This window comes from Lolium rigidum, chromosome 6, assembly GCF_022539505.1.
Source record: "Lolium rigidum isolate FL_2022 chromosome 6, APGP_CSIRO_Lrig_0.1, whole genome shotgun sequence".
In the NCBI taxonomy this organism is placed as follows: Eukaryota; Viridiplantae; Streptophyta; class Magnoliopsida; order Poales; family Poaceae; genus Lolium; species Lolium rigidum.
In genome coordinates, this window is record NC_061513.1 from 95452739 (window position 1) to 95474245 (window position 21507).

Here is a 21507-nt window from a genome sequence, read left to right on the forward strand (position 1 = left end):
TGGCCCGATCTTCTCAGTAAGCAACGGTGGTGATGATGATCACGGGATGATGGCAGCGGAGAAACACGACGATGTAGTGGATGATAACTTGTATGACGCAACGAGATCTCTCGATTGGTCCCTGTCGCCGCATGCAACAGCTCTCAACCACCGCAAGATATTCGCAACTCCACACACTTGCGCACGTAGCCGCCGACCACGAAGCGGTAAGTTGCAACCGTCTAATTCCCAATGGAACAGACAGATCACACAAGACTTAAACAGGATCTACACAATATCCAAGCAATATGGTGTAGGAAATTCAATAGTTTTGCAGAGCAAACAACTAAGAACTAGGGTTTATCTTAAACGTGGTCTAAAGCAACTAGGGGGCGTCCTGGGCACTTATATAGGTGTCCGGGACGAGTTCTGGTCGAAAAGACACAAAAATAACCGACCCAGAATAGATCTGGTCGAGACAGACTCGGACTGGTCCGGTCTGGGATCCGGTCGACCGGGCTGTGGACCGGGCTGTCCGGTCTGTGGTCCGGTCGTACCGGGTTCTGGACCGGCCGGTCCGGTTGGTGGTCCGGTCAACCGGTCGGAAACCGGGAAACTGCGAAGTTTCCGGTCTCGCCCCGGTACGATAAATCTCCTCCGGTTGGTGGCCGGTTTACGACCGGTCGACCGGGCCGGGGACCGGGCTGGCCGGTCTGGGGGCCGGTCGGACCGGGTTCTGGACCGGCCTGGACTTCTTCTTCTCCTCTCGCGCATTCCTCCCGCTCCTCCCTCGCGCGTCCATGAGATATCTTCATGTCCAGCTCCATGTCCAGCTTCACGGCCTTCTTGACGTCCAGCTGCTCCTCTCCTCGTGCGATGCATGTCTCCTCTTGATACCTGTTGTTTAAGTAGCTTCGCACGAGCTCTTGTAATTGGTCCAATCCGAACCTCATTGGACTTGAGCTTCACAGCAGGTTCATCTTCATTTGTTAATGACGGAGGTAGTAGTGAGGTAGGGATGTCCTCATCACTTAACTTTTATTTTTACACGCTAACATGCTATTTTAGGGATATAAGTGTTTTTAGAGCACTGTACGGGTGCAATGGTTTAAGTGAAGGAGCTAACGGATTTTTTCTTCTGCCATTCACGGGGATGGACCACTGAACGTGCTATTGAAAAAAAGGTTTTTTTGTTCATAAAGGGTGTACGTATGAGGAGATATAAAGACACCCTAGCTTTATTTTACCGTTCCTCATCAACGATGTAACTATTATTTGAACACGGTGCAGCAAGTTTCTTACGCACTCTTTTCTTTACCAGGTACCTGAGGGGACTGGAAGATTTTTAATAAGGCGACTTGCTTGCATAATATATGATGTTTCAAAAAATGTGTACTTACGGAAAAATAGTTATGTTACCTTAGTTAACTAAATCTTAACCATATATTTTAGATCTAACTATCATAAATAACTTAGATGATATGGATTAACGTAGTATCTCGAAACGACAACACTGTATTGTGATTTTAGTTTATATACTAATAGATGGATAGATAAATAATTTAGTATTGTGCATACTCGATGTTTTAAGTTTCTCGTGATATTGAGTTGTTGCAGAAATCAGGTGTACGTGGTATGTTATGGATATTAATATAATAGAGTGATTAGAAATATTTTTCTAACACGTTAGTAACCCGTAGATGCATGGTGTGATAAAATAGACTAAGAACAATTTACTCTGCGCATGGGCGGACTAATGGAAGGCAAAAGCATACAACTGCCACAAACCTGTTTGGGCCAAACTTTCATGTAAAACGTACGGCTTTTATATGGAGACCCTAGACATATGCCCTTTTTAAAGCTTCTATAAATTGTATCATCGTGATGCTAACTTATATGGCTTCAATAAATCACCTTTTATTGAAAATAAAATGCGTAGTGGGCAACATAATTTATGAATTCCATCTTTTGTTGCTCCACTGCGCTTGCCAAGTACAACTCATTCACTGTCATCTGAATGCTGCCCTCACATCTTAGTTTATATATGCACCACCTTCCCATTCAGATAGCTCATGTCTTCTTTGTATAATTTTAGTAGCAGTAGAAACAAAGCACGTAAGCCTAGCAGAAAGAAAGGAGGCAGTGTAGAACAAATACGGGCTTGGCCAGACGTATTGTTCCTCATCCTGATTGTCCTCCATTGTGAGTCGCCTAGCACTTCTTTTACATTTAGGCAATAGGCATGGAGCCTCAGAACACGGACATCGTGCAAGCTAGATGTTTAGTTTCCTTCGCACACTTTTGACATTTTCAGCCACTGTTACACTAGATGGGGTGATGCTTGCAGCGATGTTGGAATGGGCGGCACCGGGAATGTGAGCCAAACAAAAGAGTCCATAGCTTCATGAGAGACAACGATACAATCATGCGCAGACTAGCAGCCAAGTTTCACACTCTGCGGCCGTGAGGAACTGGTAGATTCAAATTGCGTGTCTATGCTACATCAAATTATGTATACCACGATGTGATTGAACGGCAATGATTGATCTGGAATCTCTCGATTTTGTGAAAGGAGACTCATCAGCCCTGAAACAAAAACCATAAGATGGGAGCCCAACAAACTAATCTGAGACGGCATAGAGGGAAAAAGTTCTTTGTAAGAACTTCCATGCGTTCATTCAGTCATGCACCAGTAACTGAAAGTCTTGAAGAACAAAAAAAATCCCTGACATTTTGTTTTTCCACATCCAGTTGAATGCAGGGATGATTTGCTACCCGTTATTGATGCTTCGGAGATAATTGTGGACAATATGAAAAGAATAGCCATATATCCATGATAAAGCTCCCAATCCTGAAAATACATTTGGCAATGTATACCTGGCGTTTTTCCCATTACGATACTCCCAGTTGTAAGATGCCACTTGTCTTTCACCCTCAAAGCATCCCTTCTTTCCTAATTCGTTTCCTTTTCCAATTTAGAAGGCCGTAGAAACCCCACTGAGTCACAGTAGGACAAACAAACCGGGTCGAAATTAGATGTGGGTCCACCCAACTAAACCTGACAGGCAAAGTGCAATATAAAGAGCTAAAATATTGTTGCCTTGATTTGGTCAGCACACCAACATCCTTAAGAACCGATCTAAATCTACACCCAGGCTTACCATTTTGAAAAGGTGCAGCAATAAAGAAGTTTGTGATTTTTCAAAGTACTACAAACATTGTACAGATTTGAATACACCTCACAATGAGATTGGTTAATAATCCATGAGTTACCCATTTCCAAAACCTGATATTTGAACCTCCAAGTTGCAACAAGATCCAGAAACATCTATTGATCACATGATCCCTCGGAGGATTGTGAATCACCGGCATCCGGAGTAACCAAATACATAGGATTGACTGTTCCTTTGACGTTTTTGCTGAGGAGGGGCTTCCGACACGTCATCACCACCATTTTCTTCCCCACTGCCTCTGGCAACCTCATCTCTCACAACACCATTTTCTCTATTGCCGTGATCCACGTCCTCACCACCCCCACTGGTACCTGGTTCATCAGCAACTTGCGCTTCAGTAGCGAGTGCAACGCATAAGCCTGCTCAATATCCAGGAGGGTCATGTAGCCATGAAAAGTAGTTTCTCCATGGGCGACTCGTGCCTCCTTCAGCTTCTGAACTTTGGTCTGGCCATACTTGAGCAGAGACTGACGGTTGGCCTCCTGGGTGCAGAATTCGAAGAGGTGATGCTGTTGTATTTCTGGCCCAAACCTCTCGACAATGTTTGTGGCCCCACGGTTCATATACTGTGACTCCTTCTGACAGTGGGCAAGATAGGCACTCCAGCACTGCCCGCGAAGCTCATGGGTACTCAGGGGCACATAGGAGGAAGACACAGGGTAACCCACCTTCGCAGATTCAACGCTGGCCACAAAGGATGCACGGGCTTCATCGATCATCGCCTGATAATGGGCAATCTTGGCATCTCTTTCACCCTGTAGTTTGCTTATCTCACGTGAGCATTCATCATTCTCAGACTGGAACAGGCGTAAGAGGGCCGTCTGCTCAGGCTCGAAGACACCCTTCCCTGATTTGGCCAACTTGACGTGCTGCTGTACAGACTGCAGACTATGCTTGCCTGTGGTGGTTGTTAGCCACCGCTCGAACCTGAACAGGTCCTTGATGGTCAGCACCTGAGCCGACATGACACCTCCGGAATTGTGAGCCCTGGACCACAGGTCACCAAAGATACCCTGCTGAAGGTGGGGCTTCACGGTGTTCATCGCCTTCTCCAGATCTGCCATTGTGCTGTTGGAGTTGATGAGATCATCATAGCTACAGCTTCTAAGTACCAGGTTACAATCCCCAAAAGTTAACATGAGATCAGCTACCCTCTCAGCGTCAGGATTCCTCTCTGTGTATTCCTGATGAAAGTGGCTCAGGGGATCAACTGGCATTTCCGTGCAAACAGGAGAGCTGGCAGTTTCGTCGAAACAGATTAATGGTGCTTCCTCCGTAGCATGGTTTTCTCGATCATTTTCTCCAAGTGCAGCTGTTATCTCCGCGTTCTTCCTAACAGCATCGTCAGCTTGCTCCTGATTAATTTTCTCACAGAGTGTCCTGATCGAGCCCTTTGTAACAGGCCCGTTGTCCTTTCTTCCAAAGAATGCAGCAATTGTGTTGTACACGCCCAAATCAACATTGTTATTCCTCAACTTGCGGACCAAGTCCCTCGTGTACTTATCTATATGCTTATGAGATGGAGAACTCAACTTGTCTGAACACGCCCTCGAAAGAGGATGATTATGTGTTTCCTTGTGGTTCGCCACATACCATCCCTTGTCAGCGGATCTCAGCAGCCTAATTTGTGCTGTACAGTTGCATCTGACCGATTTGCTGCTATTCTTCATGTTATCCTTTGGTTTACCCTGCAAGTCAAAAGAACTACCGCATAAATTTTCAGGACTGGCTGCCACAGAAAGCTAACCAATAAATTAGAGGTTTTTTCTTACCGAACGGCCGCAAACAATTTCCTGCATACATTTACTTCTCATCGCATTCAACCTGCTCTTGCCATACCTAACACCGAAACCCATTTCCCAGGAATGGATGTTATAAAAATCATACGCCTCCACAAGCGAGTCGAAGATGGTCCCAACTGCTGGATGAACAACAGCATCAGTTTGCCTCTCTGCAAAGCCAGTCAACGCCTTTTCCAGCGCGCTGACATGATCAGCCGGTGTCTCCCGTTCGTCTGGGACACGACCAAGCCTCACCCTGCGTCCAGCAAGAAGCAATAGTCATGGATTTGTTGTACGTTGACACAGTGTTAAGCAGTTGGTCTTCGCAATGGGACAGAATGCTAGATCCATGGTAGGATTGCTTGTTTCCATTTGAGGTTATGGAATTGTAGATGACCAATTGGCATAAATCATGAGAGGTCTGTGCTGATTGATTAGCCTAATTACTTAAGCTTTACTACTTTCGGTAAACTAGACTAAAGAATAGAGAAAGGAAATTGGACATGTTCCGAGATCGGTAGCACTGAACAATTTCTCGACTGTACAGCATGCTGAAGGTCAACCACGGCATACCTGCGAGTCCAGCCACCAGCACCATTGCCTGCATCTGCAGGCGTGGGTTGGGCGGCCGCGTTGTTGTTGGCCGCCTCTGAATTCACACGATTTTCAGAGGTAGATGGTGCATCAATACCGCTGGTAGAGGCACCCTGCTGCGCGCAGATATTCCCAGCCTCCTGCAGATCCACACGATTTTCCGGGACAACTATTGCTGCGTCAGGTCTCAACTCAACAGTTGGGGCTCGATTCTCTGGGTCCTGCTGCCGGCTGCGTTCCGCCGGCGGATCCGGTCGGCCGAAAGCTCGGCTGACCACACTAATGGCGAAATTGTCACCAGGGAAAGCCCTCCTCACTGCCTCCATGGGATCTTCCACGGGGAGGCCCGACCTGCGCCGAAACACGGAATAAGAACAAGAAAGAGAGGACAGGGGCAACGGAATTAATCGGGTCAGTGTGTGCAAACCTCTGGTCCTCTTCGGCGTGCACCTCCATTGCCGTAGCTCGATGGGGCTCTGGGAGATGTGGCAGGCGGAGCGAGGGGGTGTGTGGGGCAATTGAGCAGTTATTGCGGCGGGCGAGGGTGTGGGTGTGGTGTGGGCCTCGCCTCGGGAGGAGGCGGCTTCTGCCGGTCAGTCAGCCACGAGCTGCTGCGCCGCCGTCAAGGGGCGACCCCAGGTAGAAGTTGGCGCGAGCGAGTGACACTGCGAGCGCCGGCGGCTCCGACGAGGTTTGCGGCATCGGCAGGAGGGGGGCGGTGGGCGAGACAGTCTGGGCCTTTTGGGGTCAGTTGAGTTCATCCCGCAGAAGGAAGACAACGATTGATGGCTAGGTTGGGCTTGCTAGCTAGCTTACGTTACCCCAGGCCAGAGATCAACGCTCACCGGCCACGGCCCATGTATCATTCAGAAACTCTAAAAAATATCAAATGTCCACCATTTGCTAAGCTTGACAGATACCATTTTAACAAAAAATTAAATTTTATCAACAAACAAATACATCACACGAATATCTTCGTTATTATATATCGATGAAAGAGGAGAGAAATAATATATGATAGACTGTATAAATAGAAAATATTTCAAGAAAAAGAGGCCACCATATCCATTTAATGGCTAAATAAATAAATTTTTGCCTAATAAAGATGATGACAGAGCTATAAAAATTCGTGATAAAAATATTTCTTGCCTAATAAATATGATGACCGAGCTAAAAAATGCTAAAAATAGTTTTTACCCAATCATTTTGAAGGATGTCTACTAAGAATGGTTGTGTGAAATTAGTCCACATACAAACCTTCTTCCAGCGGCCGATCCAGGATTAGGGTAAACTCCGAGCAAAAAACTAAGCACAAAAAAAAACTAATAAAAAACTCTTCCAATACTACAAAAAATTGGTATGATTGTTTCGAATCCAGCTTTAGCGGTTTAAGAACATAAATAAGAGACAATTAAAAGTAGAAATAGTAATACGAGGATACAAAATACAAACTCGGTTCTAACATATAAGATTATTATACAAAACTAAACTTTCCTTCCAAAAAGGCTTATATTTTGGAAAAGATGTAATAATACCAGATCAATGGTTTAGTTCCGTCTAGAAACATCTTAAATGTTCGGATCCAAGTCCACGGTATGTATCCTAACTCCTAAGAATGAGATCCAAAACAATAAGAGCATCTCCATCCGCGTCTTCTAAATAGATGTCGGCACTATCATATGGAGGACGCTAGAACATCATCCTTCATTTGGAGATGGCGTTTCCACATTGACGTCCCCATACGGCAACCCCCAAAAAAATCAAATGTAAAAACATTTAAAAAACGAAATTCATACGAATTTAGACTAGTTTTATACAAAATTGACTCGAATTTAAACTTAACGAAACTTGAACTTCAAATTATACCGAAATCTAATCTACTCGCTATCGGTTGGGGCATCCGATGGGTCTGCCTCGTCGTTTTTCCCCTTTGTCGCATGCGTCCATGCCCGCCTCTCCGCCCTTGCTTCGGGCATCTGGCGGTGGAGCATGGCCGCGGGCGACGCTGGAGCTTGCCGGCAGTGCTGCCCCTCAGAAACGCAAGCCACTGGCGAGACTCCTCGTTCTGGACGAGCCTCGCTTGCTCGCGGGTGGCCGCCTCGGCCTGGCGCCGAGCGTTGAGCTCAAGGAGCTTTTGTAACTCGGCCGCCATGAGGAGACGTCCCGCCTCCTCCCTGGCCGCCCGCTGGCGCAAAATGTCAGCGGCGTGATCGAAGTTGGTATTCCTCCTTCAGCATCCGGAAGCGCTGCTTTTGTTGAAGGAGGCTAGGATTTCCACCTGCTCCGGGTCACCAGGGACTCGTCGCTCGCTCCACTGCGCCACCTCCTCCGCCGCCTCAGCTTATGCGTCTGCTATGTACGCTTTATCCCACTCGTCGAACTGGGAGTTGCCAAAGTCATCGGAGTTGAAGTCGATCTCAACGTCGGGTTGTGGCTGTGGTGGTGGTTGCAACGCCGATGGTGGCGTGCGACCGTTACGGCCAAGCATCGAATAGATCGTATGCAGCCGCCATGACATTGTTCCGCAGAGGAATGCGGGGTGGTGGAGAGGAGAGGATAACGCGGCAGCGGTGGAGAGTACAGAGAATAGCACGGTGGAGGGCGTACTAATAAACGGTGCCAACTCGCCGCACAGCAGCCGAGGCATCACATTTACGGCGGTGTCTGCGCGTGGACTGGTGGTTTCATCAGCGGTCGGCCGCACAACAGCCGAGCCATCGCATTTATGATACCGCCGGCCATTGAGTCGCTGCCAAGGCGGCTCCATCCGCGAAAACTGATGTGCCGCGAGACGCCGACGAGCTCGATTTGCGCTCTTTGTGAAGGGGTCGGCAATGGGGTTGCCGGCGCTTCTATTGGGCTCGAAACCGCGTCGACACTTTTTTGAACGAGCTGGTGTGAGCACAAAAACCACGCAGACCCCAAAATAGCAATCGGGGCTGCTATCGGGGCTGCCGGTGGAGATGCTCTAACATCCCAGCAGTGTTCGAGACAACTATTGGTATTGGTAACATGGTACGGAGTATGAAAAGTTGCCACTTGTGGAAGGTGCAGTTGTGGGGAGTTGATTCAGTTTGGGGAGCTTCTTCGGTTTAAGGATTTACATTTGATGATTGACTGGATTAGTTTTCAAATTGATGGATAAAATTACTTCTTGTTTTGTTTCTAAATAATGAAGTTGATTACAAACATATTTTAATCAACGCATAAGTCCAGTTTACAACTATAAGATTAAACTGGTGAAGCACTTGCCTAGCTGAGGTATGAGAAGATCCGTAGACGAGCGAGGTGAAATCAAATATGCAAGTCAACAACCGCCAACGAGGCAACGAATGCAGGTTGAAGAAGAGGAGGCAGAGCCGCATGCCCTCAGAAATCGTGCGGCACCGGCCAAAGGTCGATCCGAGGACGACTAGAGGAGCGCGGGCACAGGGCAAGACGGGAGGAGGCCAGGAGGTGAGACTACTTTACAAGAGGATCAGAGATTTTTTTAAAAAAAAAAAAAAAAAAAGAGGATCAGAGGTTCACTCCAGCGATTAATTTCATTTGATAGTTTCCATATTACAACCACATTTTACTCATCCTTCTTGATTAACCCCTACTTTGGCCAGAACACGCGCACGGGCCCAACAGGCCTTACAACCCAACACGAACTCAACTCCTACTCTTTCACATGACACACTACAGAGAGACAGTTAATCTGGAGCATCAACTCTAGGTGTGACATTGTCCTCCTCTTGAGAATCAGCTCCTCCCTAAATGACAGCTTCAGGAAAACATTGTCTCAGACTTCATAGTCTCCCCGTGTGGTTCAAGGGGATACGCCAGACCACTGAATCTATAACTGCACAACAAGAGAATTAATTACCTTGTCTCTTCAAACGGCGTTCCAATATAGCTATTGGTCTTTAGCTCCGTCTTTGTGAGATCAAGAGGGGAAAGGCAACTCATCAAAAACTGGAGTAAATATGATCAGGAGTGCAGGGTTTAAGCTGTGATACATGAAACACCAGATGAATTCTTGCATCGTCTGGTAAGGTAAGCATGTATGTTGTCTTCCGGATTCGCTGCTCCACAGGAAAGGGGCCAAAGAACTTAGAGCATCACTAGCAGTGCTTTTAAACTGGTAACCCTTAAAATCAGTTTAAGGACCGAGAAAACACGAATTTGAAGGCCCAAAACGGTCGGTGCAGATAAGTGCTCTCAAACTAATCCTCAAAACATAATATTCTGTTTATTCTGTTTTGAGGGTTGATTTGAGGGCACTGATCTGCGCGCCAGCCTTCAAACCTTCAAAACAGGATTTTCTCAAAAATGACAACAACATACAATATTTACAAATGGATATTAGCAAAACACAATCATGAAACACACATATAATGAAACAAACTTGCAAATGATTATAAATGATGCATGGTTCATAGTTTTACATCACATAATCAACATTTTGTCCTTGCAAAAGATCATCATCACCACCACCTCGGTGACTCAAGCGAAGTTGTCAACACCTCCGTCGTCACCACCACTCATCGGAGACTCACCTCGGAGAGTAGACGACGCACCACCACCACGCTGTAGCCTCTTCCTCTCCGCGATGCCCGTCTTGGTCTCCTTCCACCACGCCAATTGGTCTTCATCCATGTCCTTTTTAGAGATCATCATGTGCTCCTTCTCCTCGGCCATGATCTCTTTCCATGTCTTTGCTTCCTTGAGCTTGATCATCCTCTCGTCCAATTCGGCCTTTCAGTTGGCATCTTCCCGCCTAGCTTCCAAGCTGTGCAAGCTTCACCTCTTTCTTTCTCTCGGTGATGATGAGTTTTGTCTCCAATGCCTTCAATGTCAATGTATCCTTTGTCTTGATCATTTGATCAAGCTTGTCCTTCAAGATTGATGCATCCGCTTCCAACTTTATCCTTTTCTTGGCCTTCTTGGATCCCTCGGGCTTGCCATGGTTCCTTCCTTCATCCTCACTATCTTCCATATTGAGCATATCCGATTTCTTAGGGTTAGTTTCTTGACCCTTACTTCACTTGTGAAGATCTTTAAGCAATGCCCAACAATGCTTGAAGGTAAAATGTTTTCCCTTGGAACATGTCCTTGTACCGCAAGTCCGCATATGTCTCCTACAATATGCATAATCAGAAGCATAGCATAATCACAACCGTGCATAATGTAAAAATAGGCATGAACTAAAGAGTGAGGTTGAGTATACTCACATCACTCTCAACGGTGCCACTTGGTGGAGTGTTAATCACTTGGTACATAGCCGCACTCCAACGAGCACAAGAGGGCTTTATCACCTCCCACCGTCCTTGAAGTGACCGGTAAGAACGATGGACCAAGCTCCCGGTCTTGGGTTTGAGCTTGCAATACTTGTCCTCGATCCGTTGCCAATAGTGTTTTCCGGTTTGATCCGTACCATGAACCGCATCCATCCCAACTTCGGACCAAGCACGAACCAAAAGAACATCTTCAACCTCGGTGTAATTCGACGATCGGATTATGGGCCGGCGAGCACCCCCTTCCTCTTGAGCGATTTGGAACGCCGCCTCATTGATCTCGAGCCTTCTTTGGCTCCAAGGATGTGCGCCCGCCTCCTCTTCACGCCGACGTGCGTGGAGGCCACCATATCGACCACCACGGCGGTGCTCGGGGCGGGAGGCGGTTGCGCAGAGCCGCTCGAGCCGCGGCCGAGCACGTGATTCGGCGGCGGGTCGGGGGCGCTCGGGGCCTCCATGGACGGCGGCGGGCAGACGAGGGCCGGCGGCTGCGCAGGGAAGGAGGAGGAGCGGTCGAGGGAAATCCCCCCCCCCGCGACGCGCGTTGACCAGATGAAGGGGCCTGTGTTTTTTCCTCTCAACCTATGTTTGTGCAGGTTGGGATGGAAAATGAGGGTTGGGCTTTCATGTTTTTTTGAGGGTTTATGGGTTTAAGGGCTCTGTTCCGCGTCAACTTTCGGCATCAACCCTCAAAAAAGCAGTTAATTTGAGGGTTTGACCAGTTTAAATCTTTTACGCATGAATTGTGCATATGGTTGCAGCTTCAGTAACACCTCCTCGTCCACTCCAAATTCACGTTTCAATCATGTTGCGGACTGCTTTTTTCTTCATACGACCTTGAGCTTGTAAATGAGCAGTATGCTCCATCCATTCCATGCCTTCCGGTGCAGGGGAATCAACATCCCATTGCAACACTGTTCCCATGTTTGGTTTTCTTCGCTACGGAGCGAGCTTTAAAAGGGCTGCAATTCAAAGAGGAAACTGGAAGCCAGCGACGCCATTGCCTTGGTGTATCATGAACTTCCGTGTGTAAATACATTTCCAAACATTGATTTACGCGCTCTGTTTGGCCATCCTTTTGTGGAAGGTACGATGTCGAATAAGTACCAGCAGTAGAAAGAATATCCCGACCAGACACCACTGTCGAAGGAATACCATGCAGCTTGATCCCATTGTCCCAAATTTCTTTAGCCACCTAAGCTGCTATAAAATGATGTTTAAGCGGCACAAAGTGTGCAAATGGTCTTTCTCCACCATAATGACATCACATCCCTCTAATTTTGGCAATCCCTCAATAAAATCAATTGCACTATCTTGCAAAGGTTCAACAGAAATAGGCAAGGGCTGGAGTTGCCCTGTTGGTTTTATGTGCTCATGTTTCAAAAGCTAACAGATTGCCTACTGTGAAACAAAACCAGTGACAGAAGCTTTCAAGCCAGTCCATGCAAATAGCTTCTTTACACATTGATATGTAGCAGTTGCATCCGAATGTCCCATAACATCGCTTTGATGAAAAGCACTGATTAATTTGGTGTGCAAAGTAGTGTTGTTGCCAGTCCACAATCTCCCTTTGAAACGAATGAGACCCTGGTTTAAGGCAGAACTCTCCTCATTTGGACTGTACACCGCTAACTCAGCCACTAACATTTGAGCCTCATTATCTGAGTCCACTTTGGTTGACACACTAACAGAGCATTGATTGACAACAAGTGCGCCAGTCGTGACAATGCGTCGGCAGCATTATTTTTAGTCCCCTTTGCGATACTGAAACTTGATGTGTAAACCAACCAATTTTGACATGCCTTTGCATTGATCAGAGCATCTCCAGTCGCGTCCCCTAAAGGGATTTTGGGCGCGCCGAATAAAAAAACGTTCCCAGCCGCGTTCCCTAAAGTCTTTTTTGTCGGCGCGGCCCTATACGGTATCCGGCGCCCCGAGCCCGTCCCCGCTACACAGGGGACGCTCGGGGCACGTTTGACACACCGAAATACGAGGCGAGACGTGGTGGGACCGACGCGTCAGCGACTCACGAACGGATGCTCAACCGCCGCCTACCTAGGAACGATGCAGTTGCCGGGAAGTGGAACCGTCGCATTGGCAACTGCATTGATCGACGCGCGAACCTCCGGTATGGAGCGCGAACTCTACGGAAGAGCAACCGCCGGTCTCTTCGATATATGTGCAGCCGTTCATCCGCGCTCAATAAGACCCGTACGTAGGCGCTTTCGGATCTTCAACCGGCCGCCATTCATCCAAGCTTCTCACGATGAGCGACCTCTCCAGGCTTCCATCAGACACCGACAGCGAGGGCAAGTCTCCAGGATGGCGCCATTGGTGGGACTGAGTCCGGACGCCCAGCAGCGGCGATGATTCCCCGCTGCCGGACAGCGGCGAGGAATGGGAGGCCGAGGAGGAGGAGGAGGCCGAGGCCGAGGAGGAGGAGGAGGAGGCCGAGGAGGAGGAAGAGGCTGAGGAGGCGGCGGCCCGGGCGAAGACGGAGGCGAAAGCGAAGCCGAAGGCGCAGCGGGCGAGCTCCGTCGACGATGAGGAGGACACAAGTTCCTCCGATGCGTCGGACGACACCGCCTCTTAGGAAGAGGTGACGAGAAGGAAGTGCCACCGTGAGGACGATGAGGCGGGGCCATCAAAGAAGAAGTAGTTTAAATTTTTATATGTAAATTTGTTTATATTTTTCGAAGTTTTTATATGTAATTTGTGTATGTTGCACATCTTTGAATATTAGCAGCTTTATTTAACCTACACATTTCTTCTATATACTAAATAAAAAAGTATTTAAATATTTGGGGGCGGCATTTGGGGGACGCGGCTGGGGAGCGACGTCCCCCAAACGCAGCACGAATGAAACACGTCCCCCAAATGCTCGATCCCGTATTTCGGGTCCTTTATAGGGAAGGCATATCATAAAGAATTCAAATTATCATTTATATAATATAGGGTAGGTTGTGGTATTTCATTGCTACAAACATGGGTTATTGTAAAATAACACATGTCATTTGGATACTTCTTTTCAACTCCGAAGTATTTTGATACAATACAACATAGTTGAAGTTAATTTTACGAAATAAAAAAAGGCGGATTATGGGAGTGTGTGACTTGAATTATTCATTTGGCCATGCAGATAGAGAATCGGACTTTGGGGAACGCGGCTGGTGATGCTCGGTATCCAACTATTGATCACCCAAGTTACACAAACTCCTGTGGTCAGTGACAATGACAAAAGGCCCTAGTTCCAAATAAGCCCTCCACTTTCCATAGCCATCATGACAGCCAAAAAAAATTCCATGCATGAGTAATTGTTGATCACACAGCCAAAAAAAAAAGGAAAACTAAAAAGCAAAAGTCCCGCTACAGTATCTCGGGCCTAACAATAGCAATACATCCACCACCATGACAACACCTGAATTGCAGACTCTCCAAAAAACGACGCCTCCAAAAAGGGAACAGTGCTCCAACACCGTCGTCGCCCGATCAAAGATCTTAGGTTTTCACCCTGAAGATAGTCCCCACTCTCAAAACAATGCCTCCACCAAGGTCACTGCCAGGCACAACCAGTTAAGGCCAGATCTTGGGTTTTCACCTTGAAAGGTAGGACTCTGGGCATCACATCTGTTGTCGCCCCCACTTTCATACCGCTGTTGTGAAGCCCAGACACCAAGCAAGCCCCTCAACAGCGCGGAGACTTGAACCTCCCTTAGCTAGTCCTCCCCTCCGGCTTTCATGAAATTCTCTTCTTCCGACTTTCATCATGGATCCATAGTCACTTAATGTCAACACAGAAAAAGAGCTTCGCGCCGCTCCCTCCAGAACCAAACGGTCGGAATAAAAGCATGGGTGCGCACGACCGAATACCTCAGATCCAGCAAACTGCAGGCATCGTTGCACTAGTACATTCGCCTTTGGAGCATTCCAGAACTCAACATTCCGGCCAAATCGAGAGAAACCAGCCTCAGAAAGATCTTCATCTTCGCACAAGAAGAATCCTATGACAGCCACCTTTCTTCAAAGAAGCAGACGAACAGGCCCCCACGCCGTCATCCGCCGTCCAACACCGACAAACGAGGTTGAAGCAACCTCCACCGCAAGAGACACGGCGGGATCAGCGAGCGAGGCCACAGCCCACGCTACCCAGATCGGGCCCGCGCAGCCCAGATCAGCCCAGATCGGGCCCGCGCAGCCCAGATCAGCCCGCACGGTCCGCCGGCAAAGCCGCACCGCCTCGCGCCGGCAGGCCTGGCCGCCGTCCGCCGGATCCCCGCGTCCGCCGCTGGACGTACCACCACCGCGCAGGTGGAGGAAATAGCAAGTAGCACCAGTTGTTGGTGAATCTTTTGCATAGAACCACATGTTGCAGTTTGTTTTGCACAGAACACCATATTTTCTTGTAATCTTTGCAAGAAACACATAAAACATAATTAGCCTATTTGACACAGTAATTTAGAGGAGTGGTCTGGTTCGATCGATCTGGTTCGACCAGTATATTCTTCTACTAACCAACGTAGGCTAGGATGAGGCGATGACCGAGGCGACCGAGATGGCGTGGTTCACGCCGGCGTCTAGGCTCCGGCGGCGGCTGGTTTTACCGCCGATCGGGCCGGTGCTCACGCCGATGGTGGGTCCCCGGAGCTCGGGGTCGCGTTTGATCCCATCGGCGAGGTTTCCGACGACGAAGACGAGATCTCGGTGGCCGAGGAAGTTGTGTGGCGCGGGCTCGACGATGTGCCGCATGTGCTGCCTCTCCGCAACGTCGACGGCCAGGGCGACGGCGAGCATCTTGATGAGTTCTGGTCCAAGATTGGCCAGGGCGACGGTCGCGGTTGATTTGCTAGAGGCGATCGAGGCTCTTCGTCGCCCTCCTCGTCCTCGACTTCGCCAGGATCTGCGCAGCGGCGCTCCTTTGCGCAGGTTGTCGCACCAAGGTCACTTTCAATACCCTGTGCCTGGACATCAGAGTATGATGCAGCCACATATGCAGCAACCTACGCATCAACAGCCACCGTCGCGGCCTAGACAAGTGAAGAAGAGAAGGAAGAAGAAGAGTGCCACTACTTTGGGGCAGCATGTGCCACCTTTAGGGCAGCCAATGCCGCCGTTGGGATAGACCGCGCCGGTGTCCATGGGACAACTGCCTTTGGTGGCAAATTCCGATGCTTCTTTAATTCCTATGTACACGCCTACAGTTGTCACTGTTCCTGATGCACCAGCGGTGAAGCAGAAGAAGGTGGGACGCTGTTGGAAATGCGCCGTAAATACTCATGCAACAAAGGACTGCAAGGTTATTCATTATTGTTTGGTTTGTGATTCTGGGGCACACCCAACCATTCGGTGTCCTATTCTGAAGTTGCCGAGACCTACGAGCTTTTTTGTCGGTTGTGGTAATGAGGCTACGCTTGATCTTCGATTCACCGGACTCAGTTTATAAACCTCAGTTGATTACTTCTGGAGCACCTACAACTTTGTTGGTGCCGCTGCCGGACGCCTCGAAATCATTCTTCTTCTTTCCCATGGTGGTGCGGCGGCGCGGCGGTGGTGGTGGGAGTGGAGGTGTGGGCGATGGCAGGAACGATGTCGGTCGACTTTCAAGGCCGGCCCCTCGCGGGAAGCAATGCCATTGAAGACGGCGCAGAAGCCCAGCCGCCGCCCACCAGTGCGCGCGTAGAAGAGGCAGCCGCAACATTGATGGCGAAGGCTGCGGCGCAGACGTGGAAGCGCTGACCGCGGAAGTGATAGCCGCGGAAGCGATGACCTCGATACAGGCTCGCTACCAGGCGGGCCCAATGGAGAAGCGAGCGGTCACTTGGGGCGTCCGCCGCGACGCATTCCAGGCGCAAATATGCGGCAGGTTTGTGTCGCTGCGGACGCCCTGGTCACTTTTGCGTCGAACCGCTGGAGGGGTACCCGACGCATTTTCGGCATGCGCGGACGCAAACGGTCGCTCAGCGTCCGTTTGCGTCGCCCGTTGGAGATGCCCTTACTACTAGTGGGCCCAATCATCTAATTACTGTGTCAACAGAGACTAATCAAGTATTATGTGTTTTTTGCAAAGATTACCAAGAAATCTGGTGTTCTGTGCAAAACAAACTGCAACCTGTGGTTTTGTGCAAAAGATTCACCAACATATGGTGCTATGTGCTATTTCCTCGCGCAGGTGTTGGAAATGCACGATCCCAAGTGATGGAGTCCCTAGTGGTCATGAAGCTGGAGGCGTTTTTAATTTTCCTTTTGTGGTCCTCCAAGTCTGGAATATGTAAATTACGTTCTTATGTGTCCTATTACGTGATGTACTATGTATGTGATTAATTTAAGAGGCTTGCTTCGGTACACCCCGGTCACAAACTTAGTTTGGGCTCTTGGAGAATTACCCAATTAATTAAGTAATTGAGATCCCTCGTAAGTACTAGTGGAGACAGGGCATTCAGTCCCGGTCCGTAATGGCCTTTAATCCCGGTTTTCCAACCGGAATCAATTATTGCGGGACTAAAAGTTGTTTGGTTACCAGTCGGGACTAAAGGCCCTCCACGTGGGCGCCGCGGAGCGCGCTGGGGCGAAGAATCTTTAGTTTCGGTTTGTAACACCAACCGGGACTAAAGGTTATTTTGTAAAAAAAATATTTTTTAATTATTTTTCACTCCCTCTTTTTTCTATTTTTATTCAGAATTTCTAGCATTTTAGCTATTTGACAAGCTTAGTCTCTAACTACACTTAATCTCTAGTTAAATCACTTACTCGTGGTCAAAGTTCCCGCTTGGTCACCCATCCTCTCACTATTCTAGCGCTAGCACGCTTAACTTCCGAGGTCCTTCTCGTCCGCTTCCAAGTGCTTCGCACGCATATATGTGATAGTAGTATCATATCAATCGTATTAACATGTTGGTCGATGTCACATTGCTTTATTATTTTAATTCCAAATAATTATTTTAATAAACAAAAGTAATGATGTAATAATAATTTTAAATAAATAAACATTAACTTTTTAAATTTGTATTATTTTTTAGTTATTTAATTTTTAAATTTTAATTTTAATTTTTTTAACTATTTTTTTCCCAAATCTGAAAACCTGAAAATTCTAAAATCTCCAAATTTGAATCCCAAAATTGCAGGATGCAATTATTAATTTAAAATATGAAAAAATATGAAATCCTGAATTTCTGGTAAAACTAAAATCTTCCTGCTTTCATTTTTTTCATTTGGATTTTGAGAATCTAAAAATTGGCTAACTGAGTAAACCCAGGTGAATTCGGATGTAACTTTTTCCCACGATCATTTTGATATATATACGTTTTTTTCGACGCCGTATGCAAAAGTTAATGTCGTTTTACCTTTTTCTAAACTTATTTTGCAAAAAAATTGAAATACAAATTTGTTAATTTCCCCTAATAGTAGTTTACGTAACATATAGGAATCTAAAAAGATTTTACTTTTTGAATTTTCTATCATTTTGTTTTATTTTCTACAAAACTAAAAAGGGGATCGGGGGGGGGGGGGGGGTGGAGGTGCGTGGGAAGCCAAAATACCTGGAAAGCCTTTAGTCCCAGTTTGTATTGCCAATCAGGACTAAAAGGTAGACCTTTTGTCCCGGTTGGTAATATCAACCGGGACTAAAGCCTTTTGCCCAGATGCAACCTTCCGCCACCCCTTTAGTCCCGGTTGATATCTTAAAACCGGGACAAATGGGTGCCGTACGATTGAGCGAATTTGGGACGACGTGGTCAGGCCTTTAGTCCCGACCCGGGATACGGCCGGGACAAAAGGGACATGACGAAAGGCCTGTTTTTTACTAGTGAAGCACGTATTCAAACCTAGTATACCCACGCATGGATATACCGTACAGTTTACAAGATAGTCTGGTTGTTAGCGCAAGATAGTCCCGCCTATAGCACAAGATAGTCTGGCTAAATCTCAAGATAGATAGTCCGGCTATTCTAGAGGCACATCGCAACGTTGCGCCACCGCCGAGGCCTTGCCGCGGCTCGTGGCAGCTTGCCGCGGCTCGTAGTGCCTCGTGGCCGGCACTGTCTTGTCGTGTCTTTCACCAACCAACCACGACCGCCAAGGCCAGCTAAAGTCACCACTGATGAGCTGAGAACGACGTACATACATATTATTCCTAACTATACTCACCACTACATATTTCTACAAATATGTTGAACCATATGGGTTTGTACAGTGCTAGGTATACTCATTTAGATTCTTGAAAGACCATCTTATCCTTAATTATGAAGGAGTACAGGCCGATCGCAGCGCAACCATCTTTGTGTTTGAATTTGTCTAAGTTTGGGGGAAGGGGCAAACGACTTAATTTAATCTAGCTTATGTGATAATAATCTCATGCTTGTGCTTCAAAAAGATACTAGTATATGCCACCCACAAAGCTGGTAACACAAAAATGTTGACCAGTGGGGGAAGATTTTCTCCTTGGCTATACGTTGTTAGATAGATGATGAGACCTCTCCAGCAGCGAATTTATACGCGCTAGATAACATCCCGTTTAATTCGATCCCGTTGGAACTCAAACCCGGGTGAGCTGGCTGCAAACTCGCAAGCCTTGCCAGTGAGCTAGCACTCAGTTCTCAAGCTGGTCTAGAATACTATATATGCCTTCTCTAATTCTTACATTTGCAACGTCACTAATAACAGTTATCTCTTTTCTGACCTTTCCATGTAACTAGGTCGATGTAATTTCATTTAGTCCCTCTGTTCTTGTTCATAGGTCTTGTCTGTATACCTAGATCATAAATTTAAATATGATAATACAAGATATATAGTACAAAACATATATAATTAAAAAGTTCAGATATATTTTCTAATAATATAATTTTTGTGTTGTACAACTAATATTATGTTGACTTAATTGATAACTTGGGAACACACGCAAACCCTATAAATTGGGATGGAGGTAGTAGCCAACAAATTCGCCTATTATCTCCTCCCATTAATACCTACGGCTTCTAGTTCATCCATATAATGCCCAAGCCCAACCCCTTGGCGCTTATGTATTGTTGCCGTTGTCACTTTTCACCACCAGACTTCTCCGAGCACTGCGCTCTCAGTTGATATCTACTAGCAATTATTTTTTTTGTTGGAATTTTCAATAGATAAAATTTTGGTGTTGGACATGGAGCCACACTTGGCTCATATAGGGGACTGCCGTCACAGTCCATTTCGATCAACTGCTTGGAAATGAGCGGCATCAGAGAATTATGTTGAGCTCCAACTTCACGTTTCGCGATGTGTTAGCACTGACAGCAAACTGCCATGAGCGTAGGACTAATCTTTGGTACACATAACGCTAGACCTACAGAATAAACAAGGACACACTGAATGTAGCAAATTAGCATGTTTATCGTCACGATCAACTTGCCAGTTAGCAATTGCAAGGTTTGGAATTGTACTCATGGGATGCAACTCGCTCTGCCGAGTCGTGGTGTGATGGAATATTCGAGTCGCAGTTGACCTTCGCCCACGGTATCAATGGAGCGGAGAAATGGAGTCAGAGAAGCTGCACATCTCTTGGCTTCAAGCCCGGACCTGAAGGGACCTGAACAGGACTTGGGAACGAGCCAGTGTGTACGTAGCATTGCCATATTTCCGGCCGCTAGGCAGATTTGGTTTTAGTTTTGTTTAAACCTAACTGAGGTTTGTGCTCACTTCACCTAGGACCAAGAACTTTTGGTCATAATTTGCCCAATGTAAAAATAAACTTTCGAGAAAAATTTAAACACTATTTAAAACCGTAGTAATAAACTCTATGTATTAGCTAGAGATTTAGGTGCAGATGCACACTTTATTGTAATTTGAAAATATTAAAAAATATTAAAAAATATTAAAAAATATCAAAAAATACAAAAAATGTCTCGTGTATATCTTGACATGTTACATGCTCACAAAGTTGTTTCAGCAAAAAAAAGCGACTTATTTTATGCCCTTTGTAAAAAGACAAAATTTGGTGCTAAAATAATCTATTTATTGAGATTTTTTTTTCTCTTTTTACACACGGCACAAAAAATGACAGTTTTATGTGAAACTTTACGTGCGCACATAGGACATGTCCCTCTACATGCAAAAATGAAATCCTAATTTTTTTAACTTTTTGAAATATGTTTTTGTACATACCAGGATCAGTTTTGAGTTTCCGTTTTAATTCCCCATTCTTACGAACTTACGTACCTACCATTATATAAGGCTTGTGCACTCAAAACCATTTTGAACCAAGTTATTATGTTTACATGTGTCCAAATAAAAAGCATGGGGAGAGGATCTTGATTTTTTATGCTATCATTAAATTTCAAAATTCTCTTATTTGCGTTCCTACTTACATGGGAAGTGGTGAAGTGGATTGTGATCTTTAATGCTAAACAAGTTTCTCCCTCATCATGAAAAATATGAGGATGCACAATGTAATTATTTAAATTTGCAAAAGAGCTGATAAAGAGATCCACTGTACGAAATAATAAATAAAAAGAACTCATACAAGAGAGGTTAAAGTTTTGTAGGAAGCCGAGGGTTTAGTTAAAAATCTAAACAATGTTACATCGGACGATTATGAGTTTCTTCTCGGGGAAGACTTGTATAGGATCGCTCCATTAGATGAGATCATAGGATCAGCTTATAAAATTCATATGT

General features: G+C 46.5%; 1 pseudogene; it reads right to left on the reverse strand.

Moving 5' to 3' along the window:
* Positions 1–2817: 2817 nt before the first annotated feature.
* LOC124668006 lies at positions 2818–6120 on the reverse strand (annotated as a pseudogene).
* Between the last annotated feature and the right edge of the window lie 15387 nt (positions 6121–21507).